Source organism: Corvus cornix, chromosome 3, assembly GCF_000738735.6.
Source record: "Corvus cornix cornix isolate S_Up_H32 chromosome 3, ASM73873v5, whole genome shotgun sequence".
NCBI classification, from domain to species: domain Eukaryota; kingdom Metazoa; phylum Chordata; class Aves; order Passeriformes; family Corvidae; genus Corvus; species Corvus cornix.
This window is the reverse complement of record NC_047056.1, coordinates 91,593,532-91,603,409: the sequence shown is the minus strand read 5'-3', so window position 1 is coordinate 91,603,409 and position 9,878 is coordinate 91,593,532. Positions and strand designations below refer to the sequence as shown.

At 35.2% G+C, this 9,878-nt stretch overlaps 1 long non-coding RNA gene across 1 annotated transcript; it reads left to right on the top strand.

Moving 5' to 3' along the window:
- The first annotated feature begins 448 nt into the window (after window positions 1-448).
- Window positions 449-8,069, top strand: LOC120411699. Its single transcript, XR_005604203.1, has 2 exons — window positions 449-669; window positions 5,775-8,069. It is a non-coding gene; the product is annotated as an uncharacterized LOC120411699 (long non-coding RNA).
- The last annotated feature ends 1,809 nt before the right edge of the window (window positions 8,070-9,878 follow it).

Below are 9,878 nucleotides of genomic sequence, written 5' to 3'. Positions count from 1 at the left end.
TGAAAAACATCACTAACAATAACAAATGCATGTCGTACCAAAGAGTGGAAGAAGGTTCTGGGTGCTATTGAGATAATAGTATGGCAGTGTGTCCTGAACCAGTGGGGTCCTGAATCACCACCAGTGGAGTTCCATTAACTTAGACAAGATTCTTCAAAGCTGAGGATCTACGTTTTGTGAAACTGCTTGCTGAAGGAAGTTGTTTCCAGCTCTTAACATGCTCTTTTCATGCCGGAGAGCACCAATTTATTTGTCTAGTGCAGCATTTCAGTGTAATTTTTAAAGCTTTTAGTGAATATTATTTCAATTTTAGTATTCTCAACATGTTAAAAAAACTCAGCCAAGTGCTAAAATAAAAAAATCAAACTAAATTATGAGCTTTTGGTTAAAGTTGAAAATGTATGGCACACGTTTTTCCTTCAAAAATAGATTGCTGCTTGATTAGTTGCTTCTATCCTATTAAACCTGATATTTAGAAAGATGAAAAAGAAAGCATTTCTTCTTTGTCTTGCAGCAGTACTGCATTGTTAACACAAACCTCCTCGATCCCTGTAGGGTCCTGCAGATTCTGCGAATTCCTCGCTGCAGGATAACTGTATTTTCAGAAGTCTGCACACTGCAATACCCTCCTTTTTATCAGAAGCAGGCTGATGCTCCACTTGTGTGGAGGTAAGACCTTGATCTCTACGTATACACAGGGCTCCACTTATGTGTTCTTCTTTAAAATTTTTACTAAATGGCAGACTGTCCAAAAGTGCATATCACCGTGCAAGTGTAACGATTCCTAACAGAGGTATCATTTTGATTTCATTCCTCACAAGGGCTTCATAAAGAATTATAGTAACTGAAAATGCAAACATTACTTAGACAGTATATTGATCCATACTGACATATTATGAATATTAAAATCTTGGAGCCTAATACTTCCCCAGCAACACCACTAAACTGTATTAAAATTAATATGCCATTTTATATGTGTTTTATTGTTAAATGTGTACATTATCAAAGCATAAGGCCTGTGGGGTTTGGTGTTCATCAGTTTTATGGGGGTTTTGCCATTTAGTATTTGCAGAGTAGTGAACTAATCCTTCACATTTCAACAGTCAGTTTTCTCTTTACTGAAAATGAGCAATTTCTCATAAATTTCAAATGAAATAATACTCAGTCTTTGGATAGATATAAACCATAAAATATACAATCTTTTCTCTTAAAACTGGTGTCTGCAATTTTATTTTCTGCTGTTTGCATTTAATAGAATATATAAATTATTTTTGCGATTAACAGTAACCAAGACATAACTACAGCTTTCCATGATTTCATACATACTATATTAAGTGCTCAAATATTAATGATAAAATAAATCATAAGGGGTTTTTGTAGATTTATTTATCTCTAGTAAGTAATTGTAATTAAAAATGAAGATAAATAATGCATACATTGATTGTGCAGCGCATTCACAAGTTTTCAGACGTGTAATCATAAAAGATTATATATATATAAATATATACTACATTATATGTATTTTTGAAGCTAGTACTTCACATTATCAATTTTAGGCTACAAATACAATTTCTATTAATTTTAATGAATCACAACGATACTCTCCATTTCATTTTTGTGAAGTATTATTATTCTGATAGCAATTTAGACTGGAAATTTCTTCATGTGCTATTTTCTGGAGCTTGGACACTGAATATTGAGTGCTGTATATAGGAAATTAGCAGTTTCAGTGCTTAAAAATTTCCAAGTACATCCAAAATAATTATTTTATTACATATTGCATGAATTCAGGTATTGTTCAGAGATAATACCTTTGTGGCACTTGATAGCTGTCTCCTATGGAGTTTATGGAGTTTTCTGTTTGTTTTGGCACCTCACCCAGCAGGAGCTTTTTTCATACAGTCCTAGACAAAACTACAAAGTTTAGGGGGTTTTACACTATGTGCTCTTTTTGCTCGGGGGATTGAAAATGAGTCACAGGAGGGATAATAGTTGGTGAAATTTTTTTGTGGTTTTTTTTATTTTATAGCAAAGGCTTTATTTATTTGTCAAACATTCTCCTTAAGTTTTACTTCTCTCAACAGTGATTTTTTTTTTCCATTTAAAACTTAGGTTCAAACAAACAACTAAATTAATGGTACATTTATGAGAAATGTATGCATGTAAAAGGTGTCTTACTGCCATTCATCCAGCTGAAAGGATGAGGTTCATGGTTAGAGTCTTACCAAAAAAAATTAAACAGATGTATTTATAACACTTTGTTTTAGTGTCCATCTTCTAAAGAATACCATTGGAAAGGAAAAATCAGTGCTGTCTAATAGGCACTGACACAACTGTAACCATAACTACTGACTTATAGATACACAGTTTGTGGAAATAGTTGCTTTTGGGATCTGATATTTTCCCAGGCTTGGTCTCTGCTAAGGAATTATTTATTTATTTGTAACAGTTTGCATGAAATGTGTATGGTTTCAAAGGGCTGGGAGCACCCCTGGAGTGCCGCAAAGGCTTTGATGTTGCAAAGGCAGCTGAGTCAATTCAGGGGTAAGAGCCTGATTGTGCCCTCTCATCCTCCCACCAAAGCCTGTGTGGTCAGCTGGCTGCCCTTCAGCAGCTGGCTAGCGGTGTAACTTTCAGGCCAGTGGGCCAGAAAGCAAAGTTACCCTTCCACACTCCTCTCTGAGCTCTGAATGTAAATGCTGTGATTTTTGCCTGTCTCTCTGGCCTGTGAGTAGACCTGGTGTGCTTGAGCAAATCCAGGGACAACTGACTGGGGAAGTGGTAGTGGTGATCCAGACATATGCAGAGATGACATTCCATCTTGAACCTTTCCTCTGGCATTCCCAATGGGATGTGCTGTGTTCCTACCCTGTCCTTCTCTCCAATGCACTGGTAATGCACCCAGATGGAAGTGCATTAAAGGCAGTTTAGGAAAACCCGCTCTGTGGCAAGTCAGCACTTCCCTTCTCTGGGTACTCTAACTATGTACTGAATGAATAAATAAAGCATGCTAATTATGGACATGGGCTGAGGTGAGTGCTGTTAGGTCTTTAAAATTTGGGTTTCCTGATTTTATGATTAGCTATGAACACATTTGCTTTAATTTCATCCAACAGCTGTTTCTATAGGAAGATGTATCATATAAATCAGTTTTCATTACAATGGCAGCAAATAAATCCTTTCAAGGGATTTTTTTTAGGAAGCAGGAATACAATTAGCCCTTTTAAATCATATTCCCTAAAATATGTGAAATAGCAGATCACAACAATTTATATTGTGTCTTCTATCCAACACAAGTCCTACTGCCTTCTTAAGATAAAATCTTCTCAATTCTAATAAATTTTACCTTTAAAATCTTAGAGTTTCAGGTTGACAAACCCAGTGTGACTTTTGTCTTTTTTAGTTAAATCTAATCTATTTTAGATAAACTAGCACTATACTCTCTTTGGAATTGTCTTTTTTCTATCAGATGCATCTGATTTGTGCCAATAAACAATTTCAAAGAGCTCTGTGTCAGATCAACTAAGATGGCATTGCATTTGTGATGAGGCTGTTATGAGGTTGATACAAAGAGATTCTTATTTTTCACTATAACGCATACTTTAATTTGTTGAAAGTGCTTACAACAAGCACTTTCATAGTTTCACAATTGCACAGTTTTTTAATTAATTAAGATTAAAGATTGCAGTCTAGTAATACCAAAATCACACTGCTCTGTACATCGCAGATTGCAAAGTGGTTTATGTTCCTGACCTTGTCCCCTTTTAAGACAGTGATCATGGCCTCTAAGCCTCACAAGACCCATCACAAATGGTACTCTAAGAGAATTCCAAATCTAATACCATGCATTCAAATAGTACAGTTATTAATTTTCTGTTTTTCATGACACCAAGATGCCCAGCAGACAGGTACTCCTAGAAGAGCATTCTGCTCAGATGGAGGTAGGCAGTACACTGAGTCCAAAACCAGATCTGCACGTGCAAGGCATGGGATGCAGGAAGGGCCATCGGATACATTCAGTAAGTTTGGGTCCTCCAAGGTCTGCAGTATAACTCTGCAATGATCCTGTGATCAACAAAATTATTTAGCAGCTATTTGACTTCCATGAGACAGGATTAGGTGTGCCATGCCATTTTTAAACCTAAGTTCACAAAGGAATAGGAAATAGAGGGTATTTTTTAGTTTGTGATTGAGTCTTTTTGGTCCGCTTCATCCATAGCAGTCACTGTCTTTATAACTTAGTGAATTCAGAAAGCAAACAATCAACCTAATTTTATTCTCAGGAGATCAACCAAGGAGCTAACAATCAGAGAAAGCTGAATTATTTATTGTTGGAAGAGATCTCAAAATTCAGATTGGGATTGACGTGTCCCAGAATAGCAGAGGCCAGTGACACAGAGCCTCTGAGCTGTGAAGTCTCACGTTAGCACAGGTTTCAGGCTTTGCAGGATCTTTCTCTAGCCAACTGATCAGAAGTGCTACATCAATTTACTTGGACTGTTTTCTGTGAACATGCCATGGAACCATTTGGCTTTATAAACCCCTGTAAATCAGGTGGAGATTCTTACTTTGGCTGCACATCTGCCAAGCACATACATTACCACATTAGATTCTTAAGTGCCTATAGTTTCACGGCATGTTTGTGTCAGGACTGGAGGAAGACTGGTAATTTCTTCCACTGTTCCAGTTACACCTTCTCACTGGCTACAGTTTCATATTCAGATGTCTCATATAAACCAGATATATGCAAAATGACCTTTCCTCCATGCTCATGTTGTCATCTGCATGAAAAATTCCAAGCATTAAATAATATGCAACATTTCTTTTTGTTCTCACCTTACAATTAACTCCAGTCTCATTATAAATTTTCCAAACTTTGACAAGTGATACAAAATCAGATCTGTTACATACATTGCACTGGCAGGTCAATGGCAACCTCACGCTAAGAATACAACTTTTTTTTTTAATTTTGGTATGAAAACTTTATTTTGCATACCATGATGTGTACACTTGCTGTATGCACTGCTTTTATGCATATTGTAGTTAAAGCTTTAATTGCTGGAACACTGTTCTGCCAGAGAAGAAAATTTGCCTTATATAGATTAAGCAGATTTTTATTACAATGATCAAATTTTACAAGGTACACAGCATACACAAAGAACTTATTTTGGTTTTGTGGAGACAAAAGGGTTTACAGTAAATGTTTTGCTCTGAGTGCTGGTACATTTGTGTAATTCGTGTATTTCATACGTCTGAGTGAAAACAGAGTTTGTATCTGTGGAGCACAGGAGGGCAAAAGAGGTCCTAAAGTGGTTTAAACTCCGAGTTACATACGTTTGTAAAACTCCCCAATACAAACCAACAAACACTATATATTATAAAGGCTATCATGGGTTGTGTATGTACTGCAAGACTTTAATTATTTGTAATATCTTTTAAGATTTCTGTGTAATGGACAGTGTTATAAACATAAGAATATAAGACTATGGTGAAAAATAATATTGTCAAGTGCTTTAAGAAATTTTATAGGTAAAATGTCTGCCCTATAATGAAATAATCTCAAACTCTGGTTTGGGAATTGTACTGATCAAGCAGAGCAAATTCTTTGTATATTTTACCCAAGAATTTCTGATACACTTGAAAAAGTAAAGTTTATACTAATATATTATATATCTTTTTTTTTTTTTCTGAATTATGGAAAACAAGGATTAGTCTTACTTCGAGTGGAAATGTAACACATTGGTTAATTAATTTTCTTGTTTCCTCAAATACAGATCTGCAGGCTTCAGCATCATCTATCAACAGGAAAATACCAGCAGAATCTCTTTTCAAACCAGCCTGTCATGTTTGTATCTCCTACCAGTGAGCCATCCTGCAAAAAGCTAATTGAATCTATACAGCTGGCAGGAGGAAAAATATGTAAAGCCTTATGTCAAGCAAAACTCTGTATAGGAAAAAAAACAGGAAAGAAGTACCAGGAAATAATATCTTTGTTGAAAAATGGGTATTAGGTAAGACACTAAACTTCAACTTATAGAAAATATTGCAGAATATGTATTTAAAAAATTATCGTAAGTATTTCACTAAACTGAGGGAAGCAAATGGAACCAACTGCCACAGCTAGATTTTCAGGAAAGTTGTCTCTGTGGTGAGAACTTTCTCTTACAGTTAAGACTGCTTTATGATGGTCCTGGTACTCACCATTTTGATTTTACCTAGAACAAACATCATTCAAATGTTTTTGAATTTATCTTTTGTATGACGGTTTCATTTAGAACACACTAAATTAAGGGGAAATGCCTATATGAGAAATGCTTTCTAAAACAGCACATATTTCCACTTTAGATGTAGCTTTAACTGGTATAAATTGGCATACCACTACTGAAATATGGTGACTGGCACCCTCTGATAAATTGTCCTGAAAGCTGCATTATACATCTGAAAGACAATTTTTTGCAATCTCTATTTCACTTGCAAAAAGTTTCTTTTTAACATCTGCTGTTACATTTCTGGGAGTTCTTAGTCTATCATTTTTCTGACTCATTTGCAACCACAGTCTGACTGACTCTGTTTTCAGCAAGGGTATTTTCCAAAAAGGGACCTTATTTAGAAAAAGTGAGATTTAATTTTTGTCATATGCTATGTCAAACTCCTCCAGGAAGTGTCTCACTCATACCCTAGCAATAAATGTACTACAGGACTTGATTCTATATGAGAGTAGCCAAGAAAGTCCGAATCTCTTGACCTCTAATGCTGTCAGATCATAATGACTTAAAACCTGGATGAAAATACCATTAAAGAAGAAAGGAAAAGTGATCCATAAGGGAAAAAATACTTATCTAAATGCATATTTTATGTCATACTTAAAGTATAAGATAAAATTGTGAAGATTGACAAGAGAGGTGTAAGAAGGTGCCATTGTTTATTGTACCTTTCTCCAGCTTCAAAGAAGACTTAGAGAGCAAGTGTGCAAAAAAAAAAGTGAGCAGATGATGAAACTAGAGGTTTGTGCAGGACTAAAAATAAGAGTAAATTAAACACGAAAGTTTCCTATAGTAGTGCTCCAGATGGACAAATGTAATGATCTAAAGTGGTGTGGGATTCATGTGTCTCACTCCTACACTGGTCTTATGAAGGTCTGCCTTATCCCAGGTCAAGGATTTCATGAGCTACCTGCAGCTGGACAGGCCACACTAACAAAAAAAGACTGTGAATTTTTTGTGCCATTTACAGATTTCTCAGTTCACTTTTGCAGTCTGATTTCTAATCACTACGTCCTGCTCATGAGGCATGGTCATACTCCAGCTAATGGGTTTTAATTCATTTGATGAATCATCAAATCTCAGAAAAAATATTTCTATATGATGCTTTAAAGGAATGATACAGACCTTTGAAGCTCTGCCCCTTTCTCAGCAACTGTGTGCATAATAGTATGAACAGTGTCATGTATAAATTGCTGTCTTAATCAATCAAGTTTTTTCTAATCTTTGACACTTCACTGTTGCAATCCAGTTGGTTTGTGGCTATCTGCTTTCTGCTACTAATACCAGTTGCCAATAAATTCACTCAAGGTTGACCAGAATAAAAAGCACATAGGTCAATAATACAGCACCTTTTTAAAACTTAAGTAAATGGTAAGTGTTTGCACTATTATCATTTGACTGTTCGCATTTATTTTCTCCCTTTGGGTTCTCAGCTCCACCAAACTGCTTTATACCAGCAACTGCTCTGAAGTACATTGTTGCTTTATCATCTGTTTCTTCTGCATTTTATTTTAAATAATCATGGGTTTTTTTAATTTATTTTAGATTCAATCACTCAGTATACAATATGCCCTATGGAGAACTATATTTTTCAGATGTGAGCTAACTCAAGAGCTTCCATATAGGTTGTAAGGAAGTGAGCCTAGCTTGGATTCAACAAAAAAAATAATCTGTGAAGGAAGTTCCCAAGAAAATGCAAGTTACATACTTATAAATACAGAGGAATGATTTCTATATTTTTAATACTTGTGCAAGTGCTCATCTTGTGAGATCTTTAGTTTTTGAAATAAAGTATTTCCCTAATAAAAGTCATCTTCGTTTTGTTTATTTGTTGAAGACCTTCTGGAACTAAAAAACTAAAATTTGAAGGAATCACTATTCACTGGGAGGAAGTGGAAAGATATCGTCTAGTCTTTAAACAAGGTTGGTCATGTTGTAGTGCAGCTAAAACACGTGCACTCAGTGTGGGTGAGTGTGCCTGCATGTGGTGCAGTCAGCAGGAGCTGTGCTCCCAGGGCAGGTGCAGGAATCCTGTTGGCTCCTCTAGTCCGAGTGCCTTTGCACACACCTGAAGGGCCATGTTGCCACATCTTCATGACCATTGCTAAATACATCTCTTTGGTAAAAGGATGAGGTTGCCCATAGTGCTCAACTCACACCTGCTGGTGTAAACTTCTAAACTGAGTTTTCAAAAGTAAGTGAAACTCAGTAATTACACTCAGATGTGTAGTTAAGGTATTGTTTTATTTCAATGCTTTTAAGTGAATCTCAAAATGTGTCTACCTTACACCTAGGCTGAAACCACCATTACTGACTGAGTCAAATGCATTAAGACAGTGCATCATTCAAATGCTGAAATCTGTTGAAAATGGAGCATACTATGAAATCCTTTAGGTAGGCTTGAAAAGTGTATGCAAATTTCTTACATGTTAAATTCCTCTTTAATCTGTAGATGTGTTTTTAGTAGGTACAAAGTGAGGTTTGTATGTAAAGTATGTTGCGCTAGCACCTGTTTATCTATAAATGTACAAGCTCCTTTAAAGATTTCCAAGTACCATCAAAATAATGTATCATGACAGAGAGCAATGTTATCGAGTAATTTAATGGCAGCTCATAACTCACACTTCCAAACTCAGTGTTCCTTTCAGAGTTCCCTCAGCGTAAGGAAATGCAAACTCTGTACAAAAATTTATTATTTTCAGTTAATATTATGGAAAAATCAAAGTACAACGGTTTATTTTTATGTTATTTTTACATTGCCATTATATTGCATTATTCTAACTTCTTGGGCTTTTAAAGAGATTAGAATATACAAGTTCTGTAAACAAGGATTATACAGTCTTTTTCTTCAAAACAAGTTCAGCAGTATATGTGGGCGTCAGGGTATTTCAGGTACAAATTGCATTTGTATAGTTGCTCCGTAAAACATTAAATACGCTTCTTAATGGAAAAGCTCCAAGTTATGATTCTTTTATGGAAAACTAAACTAATTTTATTTTCTGAAATGCTAAGCACCTGTAACTCAAAAGGTTAAGACCTTATTTTCAAGTGCTATATAGCTGGATTTGGTATATAAACTACAAAATCTACTTTACTGAGGTCTTTTCCTTGTTTATTTTTCTGATTTGCATATTTTTAACAATGTCTTATCTAGGAAAAGCATGTTTGATATAAAAACTGGTATGTTCGATACAAAAATTGGTGATCATGTCTGTCTACAAATTGTACTGTTTATCATCAAAAATATTTACCTATTCAGTGCAGAGCACTGGTAACATGTTATCACTCTTCACCCTTGACCTTATGAGCCCCCTTATTAAGAAGGTAGTTGCCAAGTACTATATATTAAAATACAAATATTTATGTATTGTTGTGGCATGTGAACATATGGTTGCCCATAAATAACAGAATCATTTGTTTGAATTATACTGCTTAACTTTGAGTATAACAACCTCCTGGTTTTATTTTGTAGTCATTTCCTAAGTGTACTACCCATAAAAATCTGTCACTATTAATTTATAGAATATAGCACTCCAAATCAGCTTTCTCATAAATCTTCTTAAGATTAGTCTCAGCTATTTAAATTGTAAATTCTTGGATCATCTTGTTGGTCTT